Consider the following 7130-nt stretch of genomic DNA (forward strand, 5'->3'; position numbering starts at 1 on the left):
AGAATTCGTTAAGCTGAATGCGCTTGTTCGGTCCTGATAGATCGAAGACTGCAGCTGGGATGCACATCTGTTAATGACGCAATGCTCAGCCTTTTCTCCTACTTAAATTATTCATGTGGGAAGACTAATGGATATGTTTGTATGATGGCGTAGGTCGGTTTAGCCGGTGTAAGTGATTGAGGGTGGGTTTTCACCGATGTCGACAATATTTTTATGTCAGCGATTTGATGGCGGGAGACACCAGGCTAGGCTTCACGTATTGTACGGTGTTGAGATTTAAAGTGGGTGTTCGACTTGACGATGGATGGGTTATAATAGTAAGTACTGCAAATATACGAGTCGTCACGGAAATGACACCTAGTCATGATTCTTATTTTAGTTGTAGGCTGCAAAGGTGGACGGTCGTCTAAGGTGTTGAGATTCGTTTTGCAAAGCAGAATGACCGTATGGTCTTGGTTGGGCAGCGCCCTAACAGTACTCGTGGGTTACACCTAAATCGTAAACGTTTACGGCCAACATGACTTCGTGTTTTACTCCCACAGTGAGCTGACTCGTGATATAACTAGAATATTCTCACTCACTCCTTTACTCGCTCCTTCACTCACTCACTCACTCCTTTACTCACTCACTCACTCACTCCTTTACTCACTCACTAACTCCTTCACTCACTCACTACCTTCTTCACTCACTCACTCCTTTACTCACTTCTTCACTCACTCCTTTACTGACTCACTCACTAACTCCTTCACTCACTCACTCCTTCACTCTCACTCCTTTACTCACTCCTTCACTCACTTACTACCTCCTTCACACTCACTCCTTCACTCACTTCTTCACTCACTCTTTTACTCACTCACTCACTAACTCCTTCACTCACTCACTACCTCCTTCACTTACTCCTTCACTCACTTCTTCACTCACTCTTTTACTCACTCACTCACTAACTCCTTCACTCACTACCTCCTTCACACTCACTCCTTCACTCACTTCTTCACTCACTCTTTTACTCACTCACTCACTAACTCCTTCACTCACTCACTACCTCCTTCACTCACTCCTTCACTCACTTCTTCACTCACTCTTTTACTCACTCACTAACTCCTTCACTCACTCACTACCTCCTTCACTCTCACTCCTTCACTCACTTCTTCACTCACTCTTTTACTCACTCACTAACTCCTTCACTCACTCACTACCTCCTTCACTCACTCCTTCACTCACTTCTTCACTCACTCTTTTACTCACTCACTCACTAACTCCTTCACTCACTCACTACCTCCACACTCACTCCTTCACTCACTTCTTCACTCACTCTTTTACTCACTCACTCACTAACTCCTTCACTCACTCACTACCTCCTTCACTCCTTCACACTTCTTCACTCACTCTTTTACTCACTCATTCACTGACTCCTTTACTCACTTCTTCACTCACTCTTTTACTCACTCATTCACTCACTCCTTCATTCACTCACTCCTTTACTGTCCTTCACTCCTTAATCCTTCACCCACTCACCCACCCACTCACTCACTCACTCCTTTACTCACTCACCCACACACTCACTCACTCACTCCTTCACTCTCTGTGATGGGGTGAATGATACAGATTCGGGCCTATTCTGCACCCAGAACCCGGCTAAGTCTATCCCGCCTCTACATGTTGTTAGTACAACCACAAACTTAAATACTTCACCAGTGAGTGAATATGGTTTTATGCCGCTTTTCGAAGCATTGTCACGACGTTTGACACCAATACCGGTTCTCATGCACTGTGGAATCGAGCCAAGCACCTGGATAACTCACCACAAAACGACGATCTAACAAGTTAACGATATTGATGTGTTGCATCTACACTGCGGCTGTCCGCATTATTGGACAAGAACAATCCATATTCTGGCGGCTTGGGTTCGATCGATACAACGGTAGTACTTTACCACAGGTTATATAAATCAGCTTTTTGACTTTTCTTAAGCGGCGATGGGGCGGTCGGGTAGCCTAGTGGTTAAAGCGTTCGTTCGTCACGCCGAAGACCCGGGTTCGATTCCCGAAATGGGTACAATGCGTAAAGCCCATTTGTGGTGTCCCCCGCCGTGATATTGCTGGAATATTGCTAAAAGCAGCGTAAAACCGTACTCACTCACTCACTTTAGCGGCGAGTTGACACGGGTAGCACCACGGGTCGGTAAACAATTCCCTCTTTGCGCAAGGGACACATGTGAGATGAGGTGAGGTGATATCCAATGATGGTCTCATTAAAACCACATCTTAGTTCTCGCTACCGCTAAACCAAGATCTGAGGACATCCCATTAGACCTTTCCTCCAACCAATCACAGCGTCGTTTACCAGATCATGAAAGTGACAGTCGGAATGTGATTTCTAATCATACAACCTCGAAAACTTTAACACGGGGTATTCCGAAAGATAGTTACGGGTTTAACGACCGAATCCATACAATCTAGACCATATATTTGCCATTCCAGAATGTTCTTTTGTTTAGGTTACAAATTTTTAATCGAGAATTTGTCAAAATATGTTTCGAAGCGTAGCCGCCAATTTGAAATTAGTGCCGTAAAGCACGAGAAAGCTGCCTTCTGATTGGCTAATGTCGACTTCTTGTCAGCCTTTCCATTGGTCGGTTAAAATTCGCGCAAGGTCGGTCTGACGTGACTCGTAATGGGATGTCCTCAGATCTTTGTTTAGCGATGGCGAGAACTAAGATCTGATTTTAATGAGATTGGGTGATATGGGGTTTATGGTCGCGTTCATGATTATTGCTCTTATATGGCAACGTGCATGAACGGAAATACCATACCATAGTTTAACATGGATACGCCACTCAGACACAGTATACTGACTCCGACCGACCAGTTCTTGTTTTATCCCGTTAATGACCATCTTCATGTGGATCGAACCACCGACCTTCCGCTCCCCAGGCAGACGCTCAATCCACCAGTTCACGGATGCGTTCTTATAACACATCTACGTGTCCTTGCCCTTCGATGGGAGTACAAGGCGTGAACTAGTTTAATGATGACACTTAAAAGAAGTTTGTTTTTATTGGAGGATGTGGAATTTTCATTGTTCGGGCAATTTGGAAATTGAGCTAAATTCAACTTTTAAAGGAAAAGAAAACATCGCAGATTTTATTGCCGTTTCAATAGTAACAGTTTATAATGTTGAAAGGGAGGTAACTCGCGTGACCTTAACATTTTCGCTCCTCGTTGTTGTGAAACTTCAAGAGTCGCGGTGATCATATTTTGAGAAACAACTGTTGATTCGGAAATCTGAAAAACATAATTTTGTCCTTTTTTGTACTGATTTGCGTTTGATTGTTGTAGAAGATACCACGCAGTGACGAGCATTAATACGAGTAAGCGATTGTCAATTGATAACGAAGTCAGCAAAAGTCTGCCAATATTACAGTGTATTGAGTGGTTGAGTGAATGGTTGAGTGAATGGTTGAGTGAGTGAGTGGTTGAGTGAATGGTTGAGTGAGTGAGTGGTTGAGTGAGTGAATGGTTGAGTGAATGGTTGAGTGAATGGTTGAGTGAATGGTTGAGTGAGTGAGTGGTTGAGTGAGTGAGTGGTTGAGTGAATGGTTGAGTGAGTGAGTGGTTGAGTGAGTGGTTGAGTGAGTGGTTGAAAGTGGTTGAGTGAATGGTTGAGTGAGTGGTTGAATGAATGGTTGGGTGGTTGAGTGAGTGAGTGGTTCTGTGAGTGGTTGAGTGAGTGGTTGAGTGAGTGAGTGGTTGAGTGAGTGAGTGGTTGAGTGAGTTAGTGGTTGAGTGAGTGGTTGAGTGAGTGGTTGAGTGAGTGAGTGGTTGAGTGAGTGGTTGAGTGAGTGAGTGGTTGAGTGAGTGAGTGGTTGAGTGAGTGGTTCTGTGAGTGGTTGAGTGAGTGGTTGAGTGAGTGAGTGGTTGAGTGAGTGAGTGGTTGAGTGAGTGGTTGAGAGTGGTTGAGTGAATGGTTGAGTGAGTGGTTGAGTGAGTGGTTCTGTGAGTGGTTGAGTGAGTGAGTGGTTGAGTGAGTGAGTGGTTGAGTGAGTGGTTGAGTGAGTGGTTGAGTGAAGGGTTGAGTGAATGGTTGAGTGAGTGATTGAGTGAGCGGTTGAGTGAACGGTTGAGTGAATGGTTGAGTGAATGGTTGAGTGAGTGATTGAGTGAGTGGTTGAGTGAATGGTTGAGTGAATGATTCAATGAGTGGTTGAGTGAATGGTTGAGTGAAGGGTTGAGTGAGTGGTTGAGTGAATGGTTGAATGAAGGGTTGAGTGAGTGGTTAAGTGAGTGGTTGAGTGAGTGATTGAGTGAGTGGTTGAGTGAGTGGTTGAGTGAAGGGTTGAGTGAGTGGTTGAGTGAGTGGTTGAGTGAATGGTTGAGTGAGTGGTTAAGTGAGTGGTTGAGTGAGTGATTGAGTGAGTGGTTGAGTGAGTGGTTGAGTGAGTGGTTGAGTGAGTGAGTGGTTGAGTGAGTGATTGAGTGAGTGGTTGAGTGAGTGGTTGAGTGAGTGGTTGAGTGAGTAGTTGAGTGAGTTGTTGAGTGAATGGTTGATTGAGTGATTAAGTGAGCGGTTGAGTGAGTGATTGAGTGAGTGGTTGAGTGAGTGATTGAGTGAGTGATTGAGTGAGTGGTTGAGTGAGTGGTTGAGTGAGTGGTTAAGTGAATGGTTGAGTGAGTGATTGAGTGAGTGGTTGAGTGAGTGATTGAGTGAGTGGTTGAGTGGTTGAGATAGTTAAACACCGTATTGTACATTATTACAGTTATGTAATGCCGTGTCACCATGGTGTCGGAGGAAAGCCTTACCTGTTTACCCACGAACACATCGGACAGCAATTCCAGTAGCAGAGAGCAGATACGATGACATGCATCAACCATGTCATCGAGCCTGACTACCCGATCCCGTTAGTCGCAGAGTCGCCTTTTACGGCAAGCATGGGTTGCTGAAGACCTATTCCATCCTGGATCTTCATCAGTACCAAGTCACACAGCAAAAAAAGTGTAGGTTTCCGTCTTCCGGAAACCTTCCGGATACCTTCCCATTTTGGATCCGGCCCGGATACCTTCCGGAAACCTTCCGGAAACCTTCCAAAAAAAATGTCAAAATTTGGGGGGTGCATTTTGTTCACTTAAGTGTGAAACACATAAAAAAATTAACTTGAAAATACCAAGCAATTTGAAGGTTGTTGAAGGCATCTGGAAGGTTTCCGGAAGGTATCCGGATGCAAATTTTCTTCATGACTTGCTTCTGGTAAATAATGTTAGCCTGTGCATTACAGGTACCTGTTGTAATATTCTGTGTTATTTTAATGGTAAATATCCTCCTTAAACATTTTTGGAGAAGAAAATTGTTCAATTTCATATTTTGTCCTTTTCGGATGTTAATGGTATTTAATGAACAAACATCAGTTCTTGTATAATGATATCCTTAAATTTCATGTCCAGACTTCCAGTTTGTACTGAGAAAAAGAAAAAGTTACAGGTACCTGTTGTAATATTCTGTGTTATTTTAATGGTAAATATCCTCTTCAAACTGAGATATGTGGGCATGCATTGTTCACAAGTTGTTTTGCGACATGGGTCCAATGTGTGAAGCTTATTGCTGGTGTCCGCCACCATGATATTGTTGCAATATTGCTAAAAGTGGCAAACCAGCATTCTCACTCAGAAAAAAATGGAAAGTCATGGGCTATGTGCTTTGGCATTTGGCCCTGGTGAGATTAACAGATTAGTTTGGAACGGTATCAGTACTTGTTATATCGGGACAGTGTAGTTTCATGGGAATATAAAACAGAATACAATTGTCCCAAATTGGTGCATAAGACTAATATAATCCATAGAAAACACCTAAATAAAGTACAGAAAAAATATCAATGTCATTTGTCTACTAAGGTGGAACTACAACTTTTGTTAAGTATTTTTAGTAGGAAAACATTAAGGGCATTAGTACATTTCATATTTGTTCAGCACCTATGTTATGGCTGATCAGTATTATATATCTTTATGCTAATGAAGCAAAACAAATCATGTTTTTGGAAAAAAATCTTATTTATTGATTATATGTCATTTCATTGGTACATATCACAAATTGAAATTTGATCAAGCAAGAAGAGGAACTAGCATAAAGTAACCAGTGGTGTTTGCAAGGCCTTACAGAACAGACACTTCAATGCCATTTTCTAAATAAACAAATTAGTCAAATCTCAGAAGAATTTTATTGAAGAAGAATATCTAAAGTCAATCATGTTTCTGCAGTAAACCACAAAAGTCATTCAGATTTGTATGGTCAGCATCGGTGTACACAACCTGGACATAGTCACAGTGCTTTGGCATAAATTCATTCAGACTTCATTAGCGTCATAATAAAACCACCTACAGTCACACTGATGTGGCATTATTCATTCAGAATCATCACTTTCTGAGGTGAATCTGTTGGTTGTTATCAGGAGTACTGTTCATCTTCCGGCGAGTCCCTTGTCTGAATTGTGTGAGCAAGATCTTCTTAAATGTAGCTGGTGTCAGATTGTGAAATCCAGGTACCTGAAACATTTCATAACATCTTTAGAAACTTGTTAGTCAAAAGTTATGAAACACACACATATTTACAAATGTTTAAAGTTGTTTTCTCAAACAGTGAGGTATTGACAATTTATCTTGCAACTGATATTTAACCAATCTTTGAACATGTAAATAAGCCATTGCAAACAGAAAAGTGTTCAGAAAATACAAAAATGTATCCGGTCTTCTAAAACAATACCACACCTGAATTTTGCTTGAATGTTTGCGTTACATCAAAATGTAAGGAAGGGTAAACAAGACTATGCAAAACTAAGTTACATAGGTTCTTATACATAAATGCAACTATTCATAATTATCAAAACACATGTCATGTAAGTGATCTCAAAATACAACATAATGAGCGAGTGAGTTGATATAGTTTCATGCAGCTTGTTAGCAATATTCCAGCTATGGGCTTCACACATTGTACCCATGTGGTGAATTGAACCCGGGTTTCAGAGACTGTTTCACCCACTAGGCTACCCTTGCACACCAAATACAAAAGAAAGTATATTAGGAATTCAGACAATAGATATTCTCTCCAAATTCATTAATTCATTAATGGAAGCTATATTGAAA

Source organism: Haliotis cracherodii, unplaced genomic scaffold, assembly GCF_022045235.1.
Source record: "Haliotis cracherodii isolate W230 unplaced genomic scaffold, xgHalCrac1.p SCAF_7, whole genome shotgun sequence".
Taxonomy (NCBI): domain Eukaryota; kingdom Metazoa; phylum Mollusca; class Gastropoda; order Lepetellida; family Haliotidae; genus Haliotis; species Haliotis cracherodii.